Below are 15,079 nucleotides of genomic sequence, written 5' to 3' on the forward strand. Positions count from 1 at the left end.
CTACAACACTTAAATTCATTCAGAAAAGTTGTAATCTTAAAACCCATTGCCAGTCTCTGTCTAGAATATATCTTTTACTGGCCATTCCAAGCTACTGTGCATGAAATCATAGTATCCAGTTTGAGAGAGAGAGAGAGAGAGAGAGAGAGAGAGAGAGAGAGAGAGAGAGAGAGAAGAAACATCGTTTAACCACGGCGAGAGGGATTGAGGGAGAGAAGATTTATCCTCCTTACTGACCTTACAGTTCGTTCGGGTTGCCCCAGGTCCCTCAGTGTGAGGCACCTCTGGTGTCTACCAGAGAATTGCTAATGCATCTTCCGGTATATTTTGCATCTTCCAATCTTGGATGGTCTGGGATGCAGCTTAGATATTTGTCGAGCTTATTTTTAAACACATCTACGCTCACTCCTATGTTCCTCAGATGAGCTGGTAACGAACTGAATAGACGCTGCATTATCGATGCTCTTGCGTAGTGTATTAATGTCCTGTGTGCTTTCCTTAGTTTTCTTGGTATAGTCTTGGGCACTATTAATCTACCTCTGCTTGCTCTTTCTGATATTTTTAGCCCCATGGTGTTTTCGGTAATTCCTGCTATCTGTTTCCATGCCTGTATTAGCATGTAGCGTTCTCTTCTCCTTTCGAGACTATATAATTTTAAGAATTGTAGTCTTTCCTAGTAGTCAAGGTCCTTAACTTCTTCTATTCTAGCTGTAAAGGACCTTTTTACACTCTCTATTTGTGCAATATCCTTTTGGTAGTGTGGTTACCATATCATATTGCAATATTCAAGTGGACTACGTACATACGTTTTATAAAGCATAATCATGTGGTCGGCTTTTCTTGTTTTGAAGTGCCGGAACAACATTCCCATCTTTGCTTTGCATTTTGCCAGTAGAGAGAGAGAGACAGAGAGAAGAAGAAGGACTGAGGGAGAGAAGATTTATCCTCTGAGAGAGAGAGAGAGAGAGAGAGAGAGAGAGAGAGAGAGAGAGAGAGAGAGAGAGAGAGAGAAAGAGGGACTGAGAGAGAGAAGATTTATCACTGAAAAGGGAGCATCCGAGTCTAATATCTTAGCCTTACTCGGGCCTCCAGATCTCATTTCTGTCGGATGACGCACAACCTACTTGCGGTATCCTCGACGCGTGACTTGGAAAGGGGAAAAGGAAGAAGGGCGAATGGCAAATAAATTGGAAGAAAGGGGGAGAGGAATCGAGAGAAGATATATAGAACACGAAGATAAACAGAGTGGGAATGCAGGAATGGATGAGAAATTAAAGAGAGGCGGAATGCACTGATAGAGGTCTAAGGTAGGAGAATATGGGAAAGGACATATTAAAAAGGAAAAGAAACGTATAGAGGGAATGTAGGAATATGGAATAAGGAGGACTTGAGAAGAAAATACACAATGGCTTGACAGAAAACCCGACAATAAATGGGGAAACATAAGGGGAATGAAAACAGGAATGCAGAAATGGGAACTGAAGAAGACTGACAAATGAAAAGGATGGAGAACGGAAGAAGAACCAACTGAGAACGCAGAAATGGAGGAGAAATAAGATAAAAGGATGTTAAAGTATAAGAATAACAAGATAGAACTATATGTAAGTAGAAGCAAGCGACAAGAACATTATAAAATTTATGAAAAAAAAAAAAAAAGATAAGACGAAAAAAGAAAATATAAATGATATTACAAAGATTCAATTGCCGCAGAAAGGAAAAGATATAATGAACGTAAAGGCTAAAGAACAAGACTCCAGAGAAAAAGCCTCGTAAAGGAGAAGTTAATAGGAACAGAAAACACGTGAAAAGTCAAACGAACGGGAGCAGAGAACCCTAAAAGAAAATACAGAACAAGGAAAGAGAAATGGGAAAAATTACGAATGCCATAAATGGGAATGCAAGTTGGCAAAATGATTTTCGTTAAAAACGCGAAAGAAAAACTTATTAAAAGTAAGTCTCAGCGGGAGAAGGAGAGAGCAGGTTAAGAACCACCACATTTTATTAGCGGCGCGTTTCGTTGTTTCTTCATAACAACATTTTCAAGCCTAAAAGAGACTTTACAGCATTTTAATTATTAAATGAGTATGCAATCATTATTGGCTGACAAAGCTGAGTAAAGGTGACAACAATAGAGATAACTGATAAAATCTTTAAAATGATTTACAATAGCATATAAACTGCTTATTGGGTAAATCAGAAATTGAACAGTTTACATTATAAATGAGTTATTAAATAATTTATTTCAAAAGCAAGGCATAAGATGAAATGTGAAGGTTAAGCTCTGGTTTTCTAAAAAAAAATATTTCAATCGACTCAGAGATTCTCAATAATGATTCTTTATTAAAAGTACCAAGAAGACTAAAATGTTTTAATCTTCTACCTGTATTACATTCCTCTATATGTTGTAAAATCGGCGATCTGGTTGGCTTGGCCAGCAAGCAACCAGTACGAGAGAAATGCCATAATGTTCGGAAGATCTTGTCCGGACCGACCACTTTGACTGGCCAATATAGGTGGCGCTCCAGGCGTCACACTTGTAAATGTAGGTGATGCCAGACAAAAGGTCTGAAGGTAGTTTATCCTTATGGTTTAACAACGCTTGAATTGTAAGGTTGTCGGTAAATATTAACTTGGGGTTAATGTGGGGAAAGCTATACTTGAACATATCTTTTAGTTCTCTTGTAACGTATTCAGAAAGTAATACGGTAACCTTATGGTAGAATTAAAAAAAAAAATTATAATGCTTACAAAACGGGACAAAAGTAGTCTATCAAAATAGAAAAAAAGTCCAAAATATGAAATATAAGCAAATCCACTAAATATCAAAGTTGTTTAGCTATATTCCTAAAATATATTAAGAATAGAAAAAATAAAACACAAACACGTTAAGACAGAAAATTCATACTATGAAACACTTAGGAATTTTCTTATGCTTGCAAACTAAACATCAAGAAGAAAGGCACTGTGAAAATTGGGCCCCATGTGACTTCTTATTCAGTAATTCGCCATCTTTTTGCAATTAAACTGAAAGAATTACATTGATAAGCGTAGCCCAACTACGGATTGATCCCAACCCAACAGATTTAGTCACAATCTCCCAGTTCTGCCTTTTTATATATATATATATATATATATATATATATATATATATATATATATATATATATATATATATATATAAATACACACACATGTATAGATATATATATATATATATATATATATATATATATATATATATATAGAGAGAGAGAGAGAGAGAGAGAGAGAGAGAGAGAGAGAGAGACAGACAGACAGACAGACAGACAGAGAGAGAGAGAGAGAGAGAGAGAGAGAGAGAGAGAGAGAGAGAGAGAGAGCAAGTCATTTGTACAACCCAGGGTATGAAATTGCAGCTGAAATCAACCAATACCCATCATAAAAGTGCCCAGCAGTAAGCTAAAACGATACGTGTGCTTCTCGCGTTCTAAAATTCTAGCTAAAAATCTCAGGATAAAAGCCAAACTGCACAGCTAAACCCATCAAGAAGAAAAACACAGCTCAAAGCGCACGTGAATGCTGAGAAAACACTGCCTCCCGCCGTCCACCACCAGATGGTTTCGCAAAAGAGAGACAGAAACAAAAGACTGCCGAGTCCATTTTGCCGGGGATGGGCAACAGGTAGGATAAGCATCGCGTAATAATGTCCGAGGAATGAAAGAGCGCTCGAGCGAGCTCTGGACGAAGCTTAAGGGGGAGGTGGGTGGGGGTGGGGGGAGGCAGGTGGGAGGTCATCCCGGATTGGACGAAGTCTCGCTTGATCCTCCGTCACTAACGAGATGGATCAGGGGCCGGCTTAGAGCGCTGGATCCTTCTAGTCTGCCTTGTAATAAGAGAATGAATCTGTTTTCTCCCTCTCCCGTCATCAGGTTGCCCCCTAACCGGACGCCTAACTCACGAATACAATTTCACGACCTGCTTGGGATTCACTCCTAAATTTAATGGTTTTTCCAAGCACGCGCGTGCGTGCTCTTTATTTTGCGTGCGCGTTTATTTGTGTTTTGGTTTTGATTGCACGAAGCTTATGAATATATCAAAGTTGGTCAAGACCTTCAATTATCAACTGGAGAAAATTCCATAAATTTCTTCAAATTATTACTAAAAACATACACACGTGCATACATAAAGTATATACACACAATGGTGAGACCCCTTCTAACAATACCAATGACATTTTACCTTTAACTTTGGTCATTTCTCCTTCTAAATTCGAAAATAAACCATTACTTTCTCATTCCACTGCGGAATGAAAATTAATTGCTTCCACCACATCGCTCCCGTTTACAATAGATTAAAGTTGGAACAGATTACGTAAAAATTTAAACCAGTCTTCAAAAGACCCAGAGTCAATTTGAAGCGAATCGAGATACCTAAGGTTTTTTGTGTTGTTAATGCATTGCTTAACTGAATAACTACAGATATTTATTTGTTACTGTTACTATATTAGTGACTTATTTACATTCAGAAAAATTTTGATTCTTCACAATTATTTTCTTCGGGTAACGGGTTGTCAATCCCTTTGTTCCTTGTGTTTAGGCAACAAGTTAAACTGAATGACTGTCTTCTTGATTTTGTTGTCTATCCAAAACAACCTGTCTATCGACCTTTCTACAGTATTCCTGTCAGATTGTTTCAGTACTTTTAACTGAAAGGACAATTACAAATAAATGTGCTTAATTCTTTTTGTCAGCTTACATGGTCAAAATAAATTCGCTCGGGAACTTTGAAATTAACACCACACTCTAATGAAAAAGGATCCTCTAACTTGAATCAGAAGTACACATGCGCTTGTTTACAGTACACTCACATAATGACAGATACTTGACATAAGAACTTCCGTATGGCAAAAATACTGAATCTGGCAAAATATTCCATACACAGACCATTACAAGAAATGCAAAAGATTCATACAATAAACTCGTTATGCAACTCAGATCTTTTACGCAACGACAAACCTGTCTCTTGAATTGATAGTATCAGAAGATGCAACGATTACAGAAGAGGGCGGAGAGATAAGACATTTTGACGTTGACACAAACAATTATGAATGACAGACTTAACAAGTCAGCACTGGATTTCACAACGCGTAAGGACTAGTCTATACGGGAATATGGAGCGTAGGGCGTAGAGTGATGTAGAGGATGTGCTTAAGCATACTTCTAAGGGCAGAGAACCTCTAATGATTGTTTCTGTTACTGAGAAGCAAATCTTCTGAGGCTTAAGCACATTACTAAAAACAGAGAGACACAAATGATTGATTCTGTGACTAAGAAACAAATCTTCTGATTCAACCAACATGATTTGACCTCTGGAACACAAAAGGATCGGAAGGAATTGTGGAAAAAATAAAACTGCAAATATCCAAACATACTCTACTAAGTATTCACAATGGGGCAGAAAGGCTAGGGAAAGTATTCCAAATGTAGCAATCAGCAAAGTTAACACGTGAAGCGCTGTCAAGTGAAATTAGGAAATTTAGGTGAGAAGTTCAATATCAGCTCACAGAGATGGAACATTTCAAGGACAACGGCAAAAGATTACCATACTATTCGAGAACAAAATACTCAAAAATTAACTATGCACAGTCCTTCAGATTTACAGGGACAGTAGAAGGACAACAGAGAATTGTACAGGTCAGCCATATAAAAAATTTTAGTGATTCGACTTTTATCCTTTTGCAGTTAAAAGAAAGGCCACAAATACCTCGCAGAGAACTGCAATAAATTCTGAAAGTTACAGGTCTATTACCATACGTTGTTCCATCGATGGGAAGTAAGGCACCATCATAGGAACTGTCGTACTACAGGATTATATACACTTCAATATGAATGGGATCTTGGCTCACAGCTGCTAAACACATTACAGCTGGGGCAGATAAGGACAGGGAAAATAATAAACACATCAAAAGAAAAAAGTACGGTGTTTGTTAATGGTAAAAAGAATGGAACAGTAGCATATGAAAATATGCGTGTAATGAATAACCAAAAAAAAAAAAATTAGGGGAACAGCAAATCACAACAAATTATCATTTGAATATACTGACACGGAACATTTCGAGATCAAATAAAAGGAAACGGAGGGGGGCGAGTAATAAAATCACCATTGTCTAATTGTGGTTGTTTCGGATACTTCGTCTTTCAGTTGCGCTAATTCTGTTATTAAAAACTAATATCTAAAACTATACTTATGTTCAGCCTCTCAAAAGAAATGCGTCCAACCACCATGAGCTCTTCCCAAAAGTACATCTAACCATAAGTTTCCCCTCAAGAGAAATACATCTAACCATGAGTTCCCCTCAAGAGGGATACATTCAACCATGAGTTCCCCTCAACAGATATACATCTACCCATGAGTTCCCCTCAACAGAAATACATTTAACAATGAGTTCCTTCAAGAGGATTACTTTCAACCATGAGTTCCCTTCAAGAGAAATAAATCCAACCATGAGTTCCCCTCAAAAGAAGCATATCAGTCATGAGTTCCTTTCTCAAGAAATAAGTCTGACCATGAGCTGCCCTCAAAAGAAAAACACCCAACCATGAATTCTTGTATCATGAGTCATTATGAAAACATACAGAATCCTTACCTTAACATCTCTCAGTGAGGTCTCTCTCTCAGACAGCAGGAAGAGGAACAGGCAACATTATTCACATTACCTGCAATCGTGAGAGAAAGAGGGTTAGTTTTCAGAAGAACGCGAGCACTTTGTCAATAAGGTCATTAGTTTGATGAAAAGAATCCCAACTGAGAGCAAAACTCAATATTATTACCGTAGAAGTCTAGGATGATCTTTATTAGAAAAATGCAAAATCTTCCAGATCTAATAACAGCAGAAACATAAAATGTGGGTATGATAGAGATTAATATCAAGCAACTATAGCAATGAAAATGCAACTGCTATACTGTGCATTTCCATATATTTGGTGAATGTGACCCACAGAGTTAAAAAGGAAACATTGCTTTCATTACAAATGCACAACCGAAAAAGTAATTGAATTTGAAGTCTGGATTGGACTAAAGGCAATGTTTATTTTCCATCAAAACTTCATTCACCAATTAACCTACTTATCCACGATTTTTAGTAGTTGTCTATTTATCATCGCTTTAGTTTGAGCATATAGCATATGATATAAGTTCATTCAAACCTATTTCATTGCCAATATAAAATGGATAAGAATTTTATCAGTAGCTTCCATGTGACATTTTATTTCAACACTCACTTATTCTTTTAGTGTAAGCATATGAGGGAACAGTAAGTATACAAGAAAAAAAAATGAGTAAGAAATTTACTTGGGAATAACAACAGCCTACCTATTTTACCATTCATAATATCTAATTCACCTAAAACTCTTATCAGTAAAGACTTCTCGACAACGTGAACTACATTCACGAGATTCGTAAGTGCTTCTCTAAACTGTTATTCATGAATATTATTCTCACCAATGCAGTAAGGAAGGCAAAGTTCCCGTTGATCTCTCTATCAAAATATTTTCCCCAATATATGTCCCTTATATTTCATCTGAACGTCTGATATTCATTTGCAACGATTCCGATGATATATAATCTCTAACTGCAGGGCTTATCCTTAAACCATTCAAAATAAATAGTTATCTTTTATATTTACTATGGATACAAAAACTCCATATTGCTTCAATAAGGCATGAAGCGCCCCACATCTTCAAAATCCCTTGGTAATGTAAGGAAGGTTAGAGTCTTTTGAACCATGCCCTCTATATATATATATATATATATATATATATATATATATATATATATATATATATATATATATATATATATATATATATATATATGAGTGTATATGTATATTTATACATATACATATATATATGTGTTTATATATGTGTATAAATGTATAAAATATGTATATATATATATATATATATATATATATATATATATATATGTATGTATATATATATATATTTTATATATACATATATACATACATTCATATGCCCATTCGTCTAGGAATATCATATCCCCTTTCATATAAAATAGAGAAAAGATTCATAAAGATGAACTGCATAAACGTTAACAACGCATAAGCCAAACAAAACAAAAAAGTAAAACAGTTGTTAACTCCGCCCACCAGGGGGACGTAAAAGAACAAAAATATTTTACAGTTATTTACACATCCGAACAGAACCACCCCATTCAGAATTTACACTTCCTCCAACAAAGAGAATGATCCGCGCCTGAATTTTATTTTCCAGTTAAGAATTTTCGTCTCCCAGGTTTATACGTTTTATATGCATGTTTATTTAAGAGAAGCATTACATCCCGGAACATAAAAACGCTGGAGAGGAATTACCCCGTTAGATGACATCCCTTCCTCGTCACTTTTTAGAAGCCATAAACCAAAAGCAGGACGGAAACCTATGACAACGTTGAGGAGAAAATCCCTGACTCTTTGCATTCCGGGGAATGAGCATTGCTTGGATGCGCAGTTCTTGAATGCACAGTGCCTGAATGGACACTTCTTGAATGCATAGCTTGATGGCACAGTGCTTGAATGCAGTTCTTAAATGCACAATGTTTGAATGCACAGTTCTTGGATGCGCATTGCTTGAATGCACAGTGCTTGAATGCATTCTTGAATGCACAGTTCTTGAATGAACAGTGCTTGGATGCACTGTTCTTGAATGCACAGTTCTTAAGTGCACAATGCTTGACTGCAGAGTACTTGAATGCACATTTCTTGAATGCACAGTTTTTGAATGCACAATGCCTGAATGCACAGAACTTTAGTGAACAGTGCTTGAATCCACAGTTCTTGAATTCACGGTGCTGAATGCACAGTTCAAATGCACAGTGCTTGAATGCATGGTTCTTGAATGCACATGGCTTGAATGCACAGTTCTTAAACGCACAGTTCCTGAATTCACAGTTCTCGAACGCACAGATCTGGAATGCACAGTCCACAGTTCTTGAATTCACAGTACTTGAATGCACAGTGCTCGAATGCACAGTTTTTGAATGGACATTTCTTGAATGCACAGTTCTTGAATGAACAGTGCTTGGGTGCACAATTCTTGAATGCACAGTGCTTGCGTTTCTTAATGAACGCGGGAGTTAAAAGGGGAGGTCGATTTTGCAGGGAGGTCACAGTTATTCACTTTCGAATAAATGAATAACAATGAGGGAAGAGGCTGATGGCCTTCATTGATTGATTGCTTGATTTGTTTACGTAAAACGACGCTGGAAATATATATATATTTTTTACCCGTAGAAAGGAGAGTCTGGATACCAACTCTCCAAGGAATGATGATTCTGTTCATGTATTTTTTTATACATGTACTTTTTATATTTTTTATACGATGGTGATACATACTTTATCGCCGCTGATAATAATTACATTGACCAAATGGTCAGTATCAGATGATGACATTATATAACAGTTTTTTATAGAACAAGGAAAGATTGCTAAATCTTGAATAATAACATAAAAAATGAAAAAAAATCAATAAAACAAGATTTCTCAATTCCTTTGCTGACTCTCCAGTTGTTACTGAACGCATTTTGAACGAAATCATTGAAAATGGATGTTAGACTTTCAAATAATTTTACCAAAGGGGCGGGTTTTAATTTAGAATATACTTGAGATTTAGAAGGATATGCTACTTTATATAAGTAAATAACTGTATATATATATATATATATATATATATATATATATATATATATATATATATATATATATATATATTCATATATATATGTATATATAAACTTTACCAGATTGACCAAATAACATGAATTGCGTTTTTAGAATTAAACTATACTATGCTCCAAAAAATCAGTCAATACAATGAATCTAAACAGCCTAGCTGATGCGTAGGCCTGTCGATGTTAGCTACAACCATGAATAGCAGAATAAGCGTGTAAATATAAAGAATCAGCCTCAAGAATATCCTGCACAGGCTGAATAAGGATATTAAACATAATAGGATACCAAGCACACGTCCTACAAAACTAAGCAGGCATCCCAGTAGAGAACCAGCACCGATATCCTTTCAAAGTAATGAATTATGCAGCTTGCATATCCAAACTTGCATAATAAAAATAATACTATATCGAGAATATCATATTTTTTTCTCTTACAATATTGCAGTATTGTGAATTTCAAAGATATCTTGCCTCCAGACTCCTCAGAGTGATGACAAAGAGATCCTTCTTTGGGATAAGACATGGATAATGAAATTGCGAAGGATATCCCAGTTTATATGACATGACTGCAGATGCTATGGGACTGTATATATGAATCCTCATTATTTAATTCATTTTTACTTTGTGGATACATATGGATATCATCTGACTGTGCGAAGAAGACATGAAATGTTCGCAGAGTTTCAAAACAATGTTATGTGTCCTTTCAAGCCATGGATAAACCAATATTAATTTTTTCTATTTCACGGTATATATTGTAAGTATGGTTACATGCAATACGGATACATATAGTAAACCACATTTGTTCGTTGGATACATATGAATATCACCTCTCAGTGTAAGACAGACGTTAGGGATACTCCCCCAAATTCGATATACTGTATCATACATCACTCTGAAGTCTACATAGCCCCTTAGATACCTTTCGATCCAATTTCTGTAGAATAACGACATCAATCGTGACAACCTTTTACGCTAAACTAATTTTAGCCCAACTGAGAACTTTAAATCCCTCGAAACTAATTGCTGGTCGAGTTAGTAGTCCAAAATAATTCCAAAGGCAGTTACCAATCTAAGCTAATCCCTGTATATTGGAAAACTGTAATAGTAACGTTCATTCACAAGTTATGACGCAATAGCTAAAGGCTGTTCATTCAGGGAGGTCGGCCTGGAGTGAATTAGAATTGATGCCACGTGTACGATAACGTCGTGGAAATTCGTGAGACTATGTCCCGTTGTGTTGAATGTAAATTGTCTTTCCGATTTCCCCCGTCGTTTTTCGTTATTATGCTTTTTTTAACTTTCGTATTCCTGTCATCTTCAAATTCGTACCTATTGAGTTTTCGTATAGTTGCATAAATATTCAAAATATCGAAGGAGTTTGACAAGACTTACCTGAGAACTTTCGGAAAGTTCTGTGTTCGATATGAGAAAAAAATGCATTACTAACCTAAAGCAAATCTCCTTGTATTTTATAATTTACTTACATTTTTATCTATTATGTACTAACATGTTAATTTATTTTTTCTCTCTAATAACTGACCGCTTTGTTATGTATTTCCTGTTACCTTCTGTTTCTTCTTTCAAATGAACACCATATTCTTTGGAAGTTTGAATTTCAAATCAATGACCCCTGTGGGCTTGTTCCACATGAATAGGGCACATCTAAATGAATAACAATAATCGTAATCATTTTTCTAACTCTAGGGGAAGGCATCATCACATTGCAAGAAAACAGAAAATAAACGAGACTAAGTGAAGCTATCGGTAAAAAAACATAGAATAAATGACGTTACACTAAAAGAGAAGGTTGGTCAAAAAACACAAAAGCATATTTTTAAGAGGTAGCTTTGAAAAGAACTCCATTTACGAAAAACTTAATAAAAAGATATTATTTTATATATATATATATATATATATATATATATATATGTGTGTGTGTGTGTGTGTGTGTGTGTTTTTTATATACATATATATATATATATATATATATATATATATATATATATATATATATATATATATATATATATATATATATATTAGCACAAACTACTTCTACAGAACCATTCAGCAATCAAAATTAATTACTACAAAAATTCAGCAAGAAAGAGAAAGTAGAAAAAATTAATCATTTAAACAACTCATTTTGTCCCCTTTCCTTACTCATCAAGACGAAACCCAAAGACTTTATCTATTTACTTATTTATTTAAGAAAACTGAGGAACGGGGACATCCTCCAACCTACTTCCTCGATCTCTATCAGATCGGAGGTCCCTAATCTCCTGGCGAAACCCCACTGGGATATTTCATTAATCAGTCAGACCAAAGGAGGAAGGCATTCGCCATATGGCTTGCGACGTCACTCGTGCATTCCTAATTTTCCTCGTCTTGGACTCTCGTTGGATTCGGCGTTTATGCGGACCGTTGTTCCGTCAATTACCGGTGATGTAAAATAGATTGAATCCCCTTGCTTGAGAGACATTCTTCCATCTATTACCAATGATATGAATGACTGACTCCCCTTGCTTGACAGACATTCCATCTATTACCGATGATACGAAAGGGATTGAATCCCCTTGTTTGAAAAGCATATTCTTCCATCTGTTACCGATGATGCAAAAGAGATTAAATCCTCTTATTTTAGAGGCACACACTTCCATCTACTACTGATGATATGGAAGAAATTGAACCCACTTGTTTGCCTAAATGTTGGAGAGAAACGTTCTTCCATCTATTACCAATGTTATGAAAGGAATTGAATCCTCTTGTTTGACTGTGTTGAGAGACACGATCTTCCATCTATTACCGATGCTGAGAAAGATATTGAACTCTCTTGTTTCACTGGGCGTTTGAGAGGTATATTCTTCCATTTATTACCGATCATGTGAAAGAGATTGAATCCCCTTATTTGACTGAGTGTTGAAGACGCACATTTTCTCATCAATTACAATAATATGAAAGGGATTGAACCCTCTCGTTTGATTGGCTGTTGCATAGACACATTCTTCCATCTATTACCGATGATCGGGCGTTTGAGAGTTAAGTTTTTCGGTCGGTTGCAGAAGGACTGAAAGGGACTGAACCCTCTTGTTTCATTGGATGCTTCAGAAGCACATTTTTCAGTCTGTTACAGATATATTGAAGGAGATTAAACCTTACTGATAAAGTAATGACGAGACATGTTTTTTAAGCTATGACAATAGAATGAAACCCACAATGCCATAGTTTTGAGCCAGTTACGTTTTGTGTTTGCGAGAAATATTTTTCTATATTAGTGATAGAATGAAAGCAATTGGACCATAATGTCTGACAGTGTTTGCAAGACACATATATAAGTCAGAGAGCGAAAATTATAATGCAAAGTTTGCAAAATTTGGTGTTAGGACCAAAGTCCCGGATCTAGGACATATGGAGCGGAATAAAATATAAAGTTTAGGCCAAAAGCCAACCGCAGGGACCTATGAGGTCATTCAGCGCTACAAGGGAGGTTGAGAGTAAAGAAGGCTTTAAGGTGTAACAGGAGGAAGACCTCGAAGTTGCACTATGGAACAACTGTTACCAGAGGGTGGAAAGTCAGATGGAAGACAGATAATATGAACGGAGGTACAGTAAAAGGATCAAAAGAGGTTGCAACTAGGGACCGAAAGGACACGATGCAAAGAACCTTAATTTAAGGTAAAGCCTACAGTCCACCACGTGAAATGCTCTGACGGCACTACCCCCTATGGATTCTAGGACATGTGAATGAAAAACTTATGAAAATTTTTTTATAAATGAATTAAAAATAAACTAAAACAGGGTATCCCGTATTGTTTATATAAAAAACATACATTAAAACCAGGTCATTTTGGAAAGAACAAGCACCGACAGACCACACCTCGTTAAGGAGAGCCAAATGCCATCGAATAGAAAATGAACACAAGAACTCAACTTCAAAGAAAGACAGAAAACTTCGGGAATTGCCCCAGAAACTTTCTCTCTGGCTTGATTGCTCATGTAAAACCTGCGTTCAACACTGCCCGAACACTTGCCTTACGTGACACTGTTCATAACGAAGAAAGCAAGAAACGAAGTGTTTGACATGAGGTGTGGCTTCAGAACAGGACATAGTATTTCAAGCGTCTCATTCATTCACTCATTAACTTACAAACTGTTATATTAAGCAAAATTATGTCAAGAGCCTCGGACAATGTAGTCGAAGTAGGGAGTTTTATACACGGAAATAATTCCTTCGTACAAAATTCCAGTTGCTCGTGATTCTAAACAATTGCATATATTCAGAATTGGTAGTTGAAGAGTGGTTAGAGAGAATAAAGGTCTCTACAGTTTTATTTTTCTTATCAATACACCGTTAATCGAGATGAATAAAACTCTACTTAGTGTCGTATTAATTTTTTCTTGATAATGAGGCAGTCAAAATATGAATATCTGCTTTATTTCCGATGAAAATATCACAAGAATGTAATGTGTAATTAATGGAGTTTGTTTCCGTAAGCAATAAAAAGGCTTCCGCTTGAATAATAACTTTCCAAGATCATAAGTTCCCGTTAAGGGTAATGATTAACATAGTTGTCATCAAAAGAACAAACGCGGTTATTGTTACAAGTAACAAAACGTTCGTAGAGCGCGAACCTCTGACCAGACTGTGCAGAAAGGTCACTTTTCCCGTCTAAAAAAGCCTCATATTTTTATTTCTCCCAAAACTTAACTCAATAGTTGCCGAATCCCTGGGCCCACCTTTTGGTAATCGCCATTTGGTGCAAGTCTACACATCTCTCTGACTAATTAAAATAACAAACAGGATAACGAACGGACATACAGATTAAGAAAAGGTATACAGAATAACGGACTTAGTTACCTCGTTAACTGTGGTAACATATGTTCTAAATACGACCTTTTTATATACAGTAAGATGGACGCTAGCTGCATATGTGAAAGAAAACACCAATGGTGGTAAAATACATTATTCCCTACAATAACGAAACTGGACCAAAAAGCAACTAAGAATAAAAGAACCCCCATACGGTTTACTACAAAAACTAATAAAGTAATTACTGATGTCCAACAAACAAAATTTAATCCAAAAAGAAAGCAAGAATTAAACTTTTTTCTAGTATATTTAGCAAAAAAACAAAACATACAACATGCAGGTATGGAAAACATTACGGATTCTAATAAAATCTAATGGAAAAGAGAGATGGTTTTGTACAACTCATGAAAATGTTTTTCTAAAATTTAACGAAAAATATATACGGCATTTATCTTAACTTGCTTTTACCCTGAAAGCAGAAATTGATGGACTGACGAGAAAATGGCCAAACTTGCAAATATTTCTTCAGTGGTGGTG

General features: G+C 35.9%; 1 protein-coding gene and 1 long non-coding RNA gene across 2 annotated transcripts in view; one reads left to right on the forward strand and one right to left on the reverse strand.

The window, feature by feature from the left end:
• LOC136843683 (uncharacterized) overlaps positions 1–6,695 on the reverse strand; it is a 252,254-nt gene extending 245,559 nt beyond the window's left edge. The window contains exon 1 of the long non-coding RNA XR_010854645.1: positions 6,626–6,695. This is a non-coding gene — a long non-coding RNA (uncharacterized lncRNA). The remainder of the gene's footprint in view (positions 1–6,625) is intronic.
• LOC136843681 (protein PRQFV-amide-like) overlaps positions 1–15,079 on the forward strand; it is a 217,392-nt gene that overhangs the window by 175,058 nt on the left and 27,255 nt on the right. The gene's annotated exons all lie outside the window — the stretch shown is intronic.

This window comes from Macrobrachium rosenbergii, chromosome 12, assembly GCF_040412425.1.
Source record: "Macrobrachium rosenbergii isolate ZJJX-2024 chromosome 12, ASM4041242v1, whole genome shotgun sequence".
In the NCBI taxonomy this organism is placed as follows: domain Eukaryota; kingdom Metazoa; phylum Arthropoda; class Malacostraca; order Decapoda; family Palaemonidae; genus Macrobrachium; species Macrobrachium rosenbergii.